Consider the following 10,041-nt stretch of genomic DNA (forward strand, 5'->3'; position numbering starts at 1 on the left):
AATCTTCACACTACTGAGGAAACCAGGCTAGCTGGCCCCAGAGCCTCCCATCTTCCATGGGGAGGCAATGAGATTACAGATGTGTGTGCTGCTGTCTCCAGATGTTATGTGGCTACTGTGGATTCAAACTCAGTTCCTCAGGCTTGTGCAGCAAGAGCTTTTAACCACAGAGTCATCTTTCTGGTCTCGAGAGCTTAGTTCAAGGTGGGGAGGCCTGGTGGTTATTCCCACTGTATACGCAGAACAATGGCATCAGGAAGGAGGAAAATTGGCCCCATGTCCACTCACACAGCTTACTTAAGTAAAGGAGCCAGGCTCCGGAGCCAGGTCTGTCTGATTCCCAAGCCTTAATCTCGAAGCTCTGGTCTCCAGGTGTAGACTATCTCTTCTCACGGCTGCAAGGAAAGGACCCACTTTTGCTGCATGTGCATCCCCGGAGGAACCTGGGCCCTACCTTTCAATCAAAGCCTAGATGTGAGTGTTGTTCTGGGAATGGGCCATCAGCAGGGTGGCAGATCTCTGCCGTCCATCACGCCCCTGCGGTACCCCGACACATGGTGCCGGAGTGTAATCAGTGCGATGGTGTTCTGATCTATGAGCGATGTTTATCATCCCAGGGCTGGTACCTTGACATATTACCTTAGCTTGCTGTCAGTGGGACAGCCCCTTAATGTATTTCTGTAATCCATCACCCGCCACTGGCGGCCGAGGAAGCCCGCTGACGCCAGTCTACCAGAGCACTTTCTGTGAGCCTCTGAGTTCCTGGTTCTTAAAAATTCATGTTTGGGAGTGGGAGTGTTTATAGCGAGAGGGAGAGAGGGAAGCAGAAGTAGAAGGAAAGGAAAGTGGAGGGGGAAGGAGAAGAGAGAGGTAGAAAGAGATGAAACAAAAAATATGGGAAAAGAGAGAAGAGAACATGGAATAAAAAAGAGAAAAGTGCCGGGGAAAAAAGGAGAAAGATAAAGACGGCAGTAAAGACAGAAGGAGGAGAGGGACTAAGGGAGAAGGAGAGGCAATATAAAGCTTACAATAGCCAGAGGGTAGCAGTGGGAAGAACAGGGGTGACCTGGACCTCTCCCATCCCTGCATTGTAAAGACCTGGTTGAGGAGCCTTTGTATTGTTCCCAGTGGTCTGAACTAGGTGTGGGGGTAAAAGGCATTATAGTAAGGATATGAAGCCAGGAATGGCTATTTCTCGCCACTCTAGAGAGAGCAGAAGGGCTTCACAGTCAACCCAGATCATCTTGCTATCTTGCAAAGGGGCAAGCACCCGCTCCCCCACTCTCAGTCTTGTGGTCTACCTTATTCTCTCAGATTTCTCTTGGTTCTAATAGTCCCATTAAAGGCCTAGGAGCCCTGGAAAATGACCTGGAAAAGGGACCACACACTGCTAGATGCAGGGACTGGACTATAAATGAGTCATTTCAGTTACTACTGTATGTTAACCACAAACATTGTAGATGGGGAGCTTTCTTTTAAAAAGATTTATTTTCATTTATGTAGCTCCCCCCGCCCCCAGCTCAAGTGTGTAGTGTGTACTAACGATGGCAGATCCCGTGGAGCTGGAGTTACAAGGAGCTGTGAGCTGCTTGATATGGGTGCTGGGAACCTAACTCAGGTCCTCTGGAACAGCAGAGAGTGCTCTTAACCACAGAGTTGTCTCTCCAGACCTGTAACTGGGGATCAAAGTGATGGTAGCATCAAACCAAGATGCCAGCGACGTTTCTGGTGACTTTCAGAAGAAACAGGCTTGGGTCGGTGGCTCAAAAATGAACTTATGTAATCTGGGTACCACTTCTCTGTGGAGCCTGGCACATGCTGCTCCTGCATCACTACTTTGCTCCTTTCTCTTGCTGAGCAGTAGTCCATGGCACCAGTGTACTGTAGCTTGCTCAAGCGCTCACCACGGGAGGATATTGTTCATTCTTCTAATAGGGTCTTTCACAGGTCAATTTTTTTTTTGTTGTTTAACATGAGTCCAATTTATCCATTTTTTCTAATGTATTATGCTTGGTATCTCAAGCTTAAAATATATTTGTCTGGTCTTAGATCCCAAAGATTTTCTCCTATTTATTATTATTTTTTAAATAGAGTTGGCCTTTTGAATTTTCTATTTTGAATTGATATTATTTTTTGATTTTTTGAGACAGAGTTTCTCTATACCTTTGGGGCCTGTCCTGGAACTAGCTCTTGTAGACCAGGCTGGTCTCAGACTCATAGAGATCTGCCTGCCTCTGCCTCCTGAGTGCTTGGATTAAAGGTGTGTGCCACCACTGCCCAGCTTGAAGTAATTTTTGTGTAATGTATAAAACTAGATCCAGGCTCATTTTTGGGTAGGGGTGATCCCTGGATGGGGAGATCTGGATGCTGTAGTACCATCTGTAGGGAAGTCTATCTCTCCTTTATTTAGTTGTTTTCATATCTTCATCAAAAGTCAGTCAACAAGCCAGCAAGACGGTCCAATAGGTACAGTCATTTGCTGCCAAGAACAACGACCTGCTTTCTATCCCTGGGAACTACATGACGGAAGGAGAGAGCTAACTCCTCCAAGGTGTCCGTGCACTGTGGCACATGGGTGTACTCACACACAAATAAATACTTAGAAAAGCCAGATAGCACCTGTATCTGGGTTCTTCTTTGTCTATCATTGCGCCATTACCACACAATTGGGATTGGTGTCTACGGATGTCTTAAAACCCGCTAGGCTGAACCTTTCCCCTTTTGCTTTCTAACTTATTTTAGCTTTTAACTACTTTCCCATATGCAATTCAGAGTAATATTTTGTGTATCTTTAAACAATTCTTGCTCGGATTTTGATGGAGACTCCTTTCAGTGGCAGGCCAACTGGGCAGGATTGGCAATCTTACTGTCAGCCCTTCCCGTCCACAGACATGGCATGCCTTCTCCATCTAGTCGGGTTTGCTTCCCTTTGTCAGCACTGGGAAGTTTTTAGCCTAAGTGCTTTACATGTTCTTAGATTTTGTTACAGCTTGGATCTTGAATTCCCCACCGGCTCACACGGTGTCTGGTGGAGCGTGGGGAACGGTCAAGCATGGAGAATGTGCACTTGAGCTGGTATTTGGATCTTGGACTGTCGCTGTCTCTCTTTCGCTTCTTTTGTGCAATTGATTCTCTCCTTTCTTTACTTGTGTTCTGGGGATTGAACCAAGGTTGCCAGGGTTATACATCAAGTTCCTTTAGCCACCAAGCCATGCTGCTGACACTTTAAAAGGAAATGCTTATTTATCTTGGGTGTTTTGGGGAGCTGCATCTCTGCCTATAACACTGGGTTGACATGTATGACTGTGTCTGGCTTTTTATGGGTGCTGGGGGGTCACACTGAGGTCCTCATGCTTGCACGGCAAACACCCTGAGCCACCTCCCCAATCCTGTCTACAGATTTTTGAGTGTGTCGTGTCCCTTTGTGTAGCTTTCTGTGGTTGTTCCCGGTCTTGTATTCTGTGCACACCATGTTTCTAAACTTATCACTGTCATATTAGAGAGCCAAGTGACACATGCAAGCCCTCATTCCTTTTATGTCTTCCTCATTTTTGCCTTAAGGATTTTCCTTTGGACATTAGAAAATGTTATAATTGTTGCCTCAATCATCAAATATAAATTGTAAAAACTCAATAATGGAGGAAAAGCTTATTTTTAACCCATGTTTATGATTAATATATTTTTTTTCTTTCTGGGTCTCCAAGTTTCTTTCTTTTTAGAGGAATTTCTGTAGCTATTCTTTTAGACGAGGCACATTGCAAACACATTCTCTTAGTTTTCCTTCATCTGTGAATATATGGATCTCCAGTGAGCACAGAGTTCTGAGTTGACTCTTTCCTTCCACCTTTGAAAAATGTTACACCGCTTCTGACCTCTATGGCATCTTGTTAAAAAAAAAAAAAAGCTCCACTGTCATTAGAATAATTTTTCCCTCTGTAGATAAAGCGTCAGTTTCCTGTACATGTCTTCAAGATTTCCCCTTTGTCTTTAATTTCTTGAAGGCTCAGCATATGTCACTGCTTTTTCTTCTTCTTCCTATTACTGTGATGGAATACCTTGGCAGAAGCATCTTAAGGGAGAATTCCAGGTGACAGTCTATCACTGTGCAGAAGTTGAGGTGGGAGGAGCTTGAAGAAGCTAGTCACGCTATATCTGTAGTCAGGAGACCACACAGAGAGGATGCACACATGTTTCCTCTGTTTCTCTACTCACGTAGCCCAGAATTCCCTGCCTAGGGAATGGAGCCACTCATTGGCATACTCAATGGTGTCACTCATTGGCACACAGTGGCTGGACCTTCACACCTCAGCGAACACAATTAAAATGATCTCCCACAGACGTGCCGAAGACCAGCATGATCTAGACAATCCATCACGGAGACTCTTCCTAGGCAATTCTAGGTTTTGTGAAGTGGTAACCATCATCACATATGTTATGGTGATGATGGTGATCTATTTCATTTATGTGCACATGTGTGTGTGTCTGTGTGAGTGTATGCCGTGTGTGTGTGTGCCACCAGAGGCCAGAAGAGGGCATCAGCTCCCTTGGAGCCAGAGTACCATGTGGTTGTGAGGCACCCAACATGGGTGCTGGGAACTAAACCTGGTTTTCTGGAAGAGCAGCAAGTGCCTTTAACCTCTGGGCCACCCATCTCTCCATTCCCTCTTTTTAAGGATTAAGTTTTGGAAAACTTTTAGTCATTATTTCCTCTAGAATCTTTTCAGTGCCTCCTTCTCTTTGGGGACCCCAAGGAAATGAAATCAGCTTGTTGACTTTGATCACACAGATCTTTGCTACAGTACTCTGTCTTTTTTGTTTTGTCTATTTTCTCTTTGACTTTCAGATGGTGTAATTACTATGACTGTCTTTAGCCGTATTTTCCTCTTTTCCCTTCTGTTCGCGAAACCACTCCCTGGGCTTTTTTAGTTTAGATACTGTATTTTTCAGTCCTAAACTTTCTGTCTGTTTCCTGTTTGTGTCTTCCAGTCCTCGCTGGCTTTCTGTGTTCTTGTTTGTCCCAAACATGTCCCTGTGGCTGTTGGAGCATTTGCCTCGTGTCTGCTTTGTGCTCTTTGTCAGGTAACTTTCGCAGCTCTGTCAGCGTTGGCATCTCTTGATAATCTGCTCTCATTCAGTGTGAACTTGCTCTTCTGGGTATGATGTGTTGTGTGTGTGTGTGTGTGTGTGTGTGTGTGTGTGTGTGTGTGTGTGTATGTGTGTATGTGTTGGTCTGTGCAAACACAGGCCAGCAGCTGATGTCAGTGTCTTTCTCGATTGTTCTCCAATTGTTTGTTCTACTCTCACTGAATCTGGAGCTCACCATTTAGCTGTGCTGACTAATGAGTTCTAGGGATCCACCTGTCCCTATTTCTGCAACACTGGGCTTACAGAAATATGCTTGACTTTTATGTGTTGGGGGGGAGGCTGGGGATCTGATTTTAGGCTCTCAGTGTTTGTGCAAACCTTTTACTGATAGAACCATCTCTCCAGCCTCAAGGGAGGATATTTTTAACCTTCTTTATATTGCATCATCCCAGGGCACAGGTAAACGTCAACATTGTCCATTCTGCCCCCCGGTTTGACTTGAACCTGCAGAACATGCAGATGGGGAGCTCCTCCATGTGAGAGGAGCTTCCTGGTGGCCCTGGGGCCTGTGGGTTGGGTGGGCACTGCTTCAGCCTTCCTCCCCTCACTTCCCAGCTCCTGTAACCCCCACTCCGCCTGACACACAGCTGTTTTGGCAGCACAGCAGCTTGATTATCTTTCAAGTAGCTTCTTGGAGCAGATGTTCCTGGCTCCTCCCTGTGCAGAAAACAAACAGGCGCGGTGTTGTCATTTGCTCCCCAGAGGAGAATCCCTCGGCTGCCACTGACTCCTCAAGAGGTTGGGGAAGTCTGCAGAATCTCACCACACTGCTTGCCAGAAATTTAGCTCCAGATGGGTGAGGGGAGTTTCTCCGGTCTTCTAGAGTGTGTGGCCTCACAGGGGTGCTGGGATCGGGAGGCATGTTCACAACAGAATCACATCTGGACCCTGGAAGCTGGAGAGATGGCTCAGTGGGTGACAGTGATTGCCATGCAAGCATGAGGATCTGAGTTTGAGTCCCCAGCACTCATGTAAATAAAAAGGGTGGGCTTGCTTATGGACTTGCCTGTAGTTCCAGCGCTGTGGAGAGGGGAGACAGGAGGATTGCTGGGACTTGCTGGCTGCCAGGCTAGCTCCAGATTCAGCAAGAGACCCTGTCTCAAGAGGATAAGAGAATAGGTGTTAGAAGGACACCTAGAATCTTTCTCTGTCATCTATGTGTACATACAGATGTATATACACCACACACACACACACACACGTACATACATAGATACAAATACACATACAGATATGCACAGACACACTGATGCACACACACAGATACACACACACACACACACACACACACACACACACACACACACACACTTCAGACTTCTGTTTACCCTTTCAACATCACTTAGCTTTTGATTCTGAAAAGCTCCCAGGGTTTTTCCCAGGGTGAAAATTTCATTTGCAGGCTGGAGAGATGGCTCAGTGGTTAAGAGCACTGATTTAGTTCCAAGAATCCACATCAGACTGCTTACAACTTCCTGTGACATGAGTTCCAAAGATTCTAAGACTGTCTTCTGACCTCCGCGGGTCCCTGTCAGTGGGATGGAGGAAGCGGGCTTTGGTTTCTGGCGGATGGGTTCATACTCCTTTGTGAGGTCGAATGTGTCTTTTGAAATGTGCCCTTGGGGCCATCCAGATGGCTCAGAAGGTTACAGGCATCTGCTGCCCAGGTGCCCAACACCTGAGTTCAATCCAGGACAGACATGTTTCCTACAAGATGGCATCTTCTGACCTCCACACTTGTGCACACACACAGATGCACACGCACAGACACACTGGGCACAGGCAGAAGTCCCCCAAATAAAGTAATAAATGTTAAAAATATTTAAAAAATAAAATGTGACTGCATTAATGGCGTTGGAGTTAGTACCAGGATGCTGGCAGCTGTAACAGGGGCAGGCACACACATCCATCCTCAAGAGGCTGACTAAAGGCACAGCAGTGAAAAGCAGAGAAAGGAGGCTTACTCAGCATGGCCACACTGGGAAGAGAAACAAGTGCTCCAGGGACTGCCTCCGAGTCCGTCTTCAGAGTCCTGACATGAAGGTTAGGGTTGCATAGAGGGCAAGGAGTGTTTACAGCTAGGAAGTCCTGGTCAAGGTGCGGTCCTGTCCTCCACTGACTCCATCACAATTGTCTTGGGTCTTGTCTGTCCTGAAAGGTGGTCTAACGAGTTGTCAGAGCGCTGAGGAATCTCATCCTGGAGACAAATCCCCTCTCTGGCATCACGGTTTAGCGGTTTACTTCTTTAGCATGAGATTCTGGGGGAAGTTCCAGTTTCTTGGGGTGCATTTTTTTAATAGCCTAAACACCAAGGAGGGGGCACAGCATCTCTTTGAAACATCTTCATCCCTGCCAGGGCTAATGATGCCCCATTTATCTCTTTACTTTTGCTGGGAACTAAGGCTGCTGGTGGCTTAGGCAGTAGGATGGGCAGACTGCTCCAGGCCAGGATAGGAGGCTCTCTTGTCAGAGGAGCAGCTTTTAGCCTGCTGTGTGCAAGTCGCACTCTTAGTAGCTCGGGGGACCTTAGGTGACACAGGTACCCCAGCACCTTTGAGCACCTCAGTTCTTCTACAGAAGCAGTTGCCTTTGTAACCACAGGCTGTTTATGCAGCATCACATTTGGGGTGGGGACAGCCTCAGTCTTGTTTCTGTCCACATTTACCCAAGTCTGCTCACTGACCGATGGCCACAGTTTCCCAAGGTTGGCAGCTAGGCAGAAGCTCTGGTGTGTCTCTTAGTGGCAATGCCATGCATGTACCAACTTTTTCAAAGGTACCTGACGACACTTGCTACAGTTGGTTCTGTGGCAATGCATGCCACCAAGGTCACCCCAGCCTCCTGGGTGCTTCTGCTGCTCGCTCATGTACCTATTGCTATGGCTTCTGTGACTCTGAAGTTTCTAGGTATTCCTCAGTCCTGGTGGGAGCCAAAAGGAAAGCAATGGAGTGACTCTTAGTTTCTGTAATCCAGACCTCTTCACTGTGGGCCTGTGGTCCACAGCCCTCTCGTCTTTAGTTCTCAGAAAATGTTCTCCTTGGGCCTGCAAGAAGGCTCAGCAGGTGCTTGCTGAGAGGCTTGCTACCAACCCTGGTGACCTGAGTTCAGTTCCCCAGGATCCACATAGTGGAAGGAGAGAAATGGCTGCCGTAAGAGGCCTCTGACCTCTACACAAATGCTGTGCTATGTGTGTACTCTCCTGTCCCCCAAGGATGACTATATAAATAAAATGATAAGAGAAAACATTTTTCCCATCTCACCTTGCTCCTGGGTACCTAGCCCAGCTTGATTTTACTAAGTTATCACCGAGCCTCAGTTTCCCAACTGCATGATGAGACCAGCGTGGAACAAACATGAGACACAAGAAAGGCACCGTATCACTGTAATTTTGAGGCTGAAGGGAGTCCATGCATGATCAATATTTGTTGACTGAATGATTTATTGCAGCTCCCTCTCTTGGACCCACCAGAATAACACTTTGTGTGGAGTTGGGCACACAGACAGTGCCTCATAAATATCCACAGGCTTGAAACAAATGGAAAACGAATGTGAAAGAATGGGGGTGCTGGAGACCCCCTTTTCCAAAGCAGAGTAGACAGGTGGATCCTGGGGCTGAGCTGACGAGGCTCAGAGCAGACCTCCGGGTATATTCCAGATCAGGGAATTAGGAGACAATGGGGGAGACTGCCAAAAAGAATTTATCTCGGAAGTGGAGTTTGGGGAATAGCACTAATATTTTCGGAAATTGAAACTCCAACCATGAAATTGCCTATCATTTATCATACGCGGGCTCTCAAAGGGGAAACGGAAAAGCATTTAGTCTTATTGCTTTTTAAACACACGGTTGTTGAGCGCAGCCATCTAGGCTGTGTTTTGAGGAGATGGTGTGTCTGAGAGCGTTTGGCCGGCAGCTTGGTCCCAAATAAGGCAAGGCTGCTCTCTGAAGACTCCGGTCTGTCCGGACCTGAGCCATGCATGGTGGGGATCCCCACTGAGACCAGCCCTGTGCAAGCGGGGGAAGAAGTAATTCCAGCTTTCAAGGAAAGCACCCCAGTCCTTGGAATCACCCCCAGCCCTGTTAGTGTCTGGTAATTCTGTTACTTTTGAAGTCTTCCACACTTTCAGGGCCCAGCTGGCCTTTCTTTTCTGTGTATGGTGTATATGTGTGCATGTTCATGTATTTGCACATGTGTGTGAGTGTGTGTGTGTATGTGCACTTGGAGGTCAGAGGTCAATGTCAGGGGTATTTTTCAATCACTCCACCTTATTTTTGAGACAGGGTCTCTCACTGAATCTGGAGCTCACTAGTAAGGCTAGATGTACTGGCCAGTGAGTGCTAGGATGCTTTCTGTCTCCACCTCTTTGGAGCTGGGACTACGGGCCTGGTTGTTCTTTCCCGTTCTCCAAGGAAACGGCTGCTTCCTTCCTCCTGCCCACACCTCCACTGCTGCCCACCTCACCGGCTCACGCTTTGTTCAGGAAGTAGCACCAATAAAAAGGATTGCCTTCCAACGTGAGCTTCCCAGTCCTGCCCCTCCCCCTCTTCCCTGCATGAAGGCTGCTCTCTCTACATGTGGACTGTGGCTCTCGATCCTGTCCTACGAGCTGTGGTCCTTCCTCTTCTGCATCCTTGCCTTCCGCTCTTTCCTATGCTGTCACAACAGGATGCTCCGTCCACATGACTCCACACCTTCCTCCGGTTTTCACCTCATTCCTCGGCTCCCTTTTGCCTGGACCCTACTTGAAGAATTGATCGGCAGTGGTGGCCCAGGCCTTTAATTCCAGTACTCTGGGAGGAGCAGGGGGATCTTTGTGAGTTTGAAGCTAGCCTGGTCTAGAGAGTGAGCTACTCAGAGGAACCTGGTGTCTAAAAACAGCAACAACAATGAGAGAGAG

Source organism: Microtus ochrogaster, chromosome 5 (genome assembly GCF_000317375.1).
Source record: "Microtus ochrogaster isolate Prairie Vole_2 chromosome 5, MicOch1.0, whole genome shotgun sequence".
NCBI lineage: Eukaryota > Metazoa > Chordata > Mammalia > Rodentia > Cricetidae > Microtus > Microtus ochrogaster.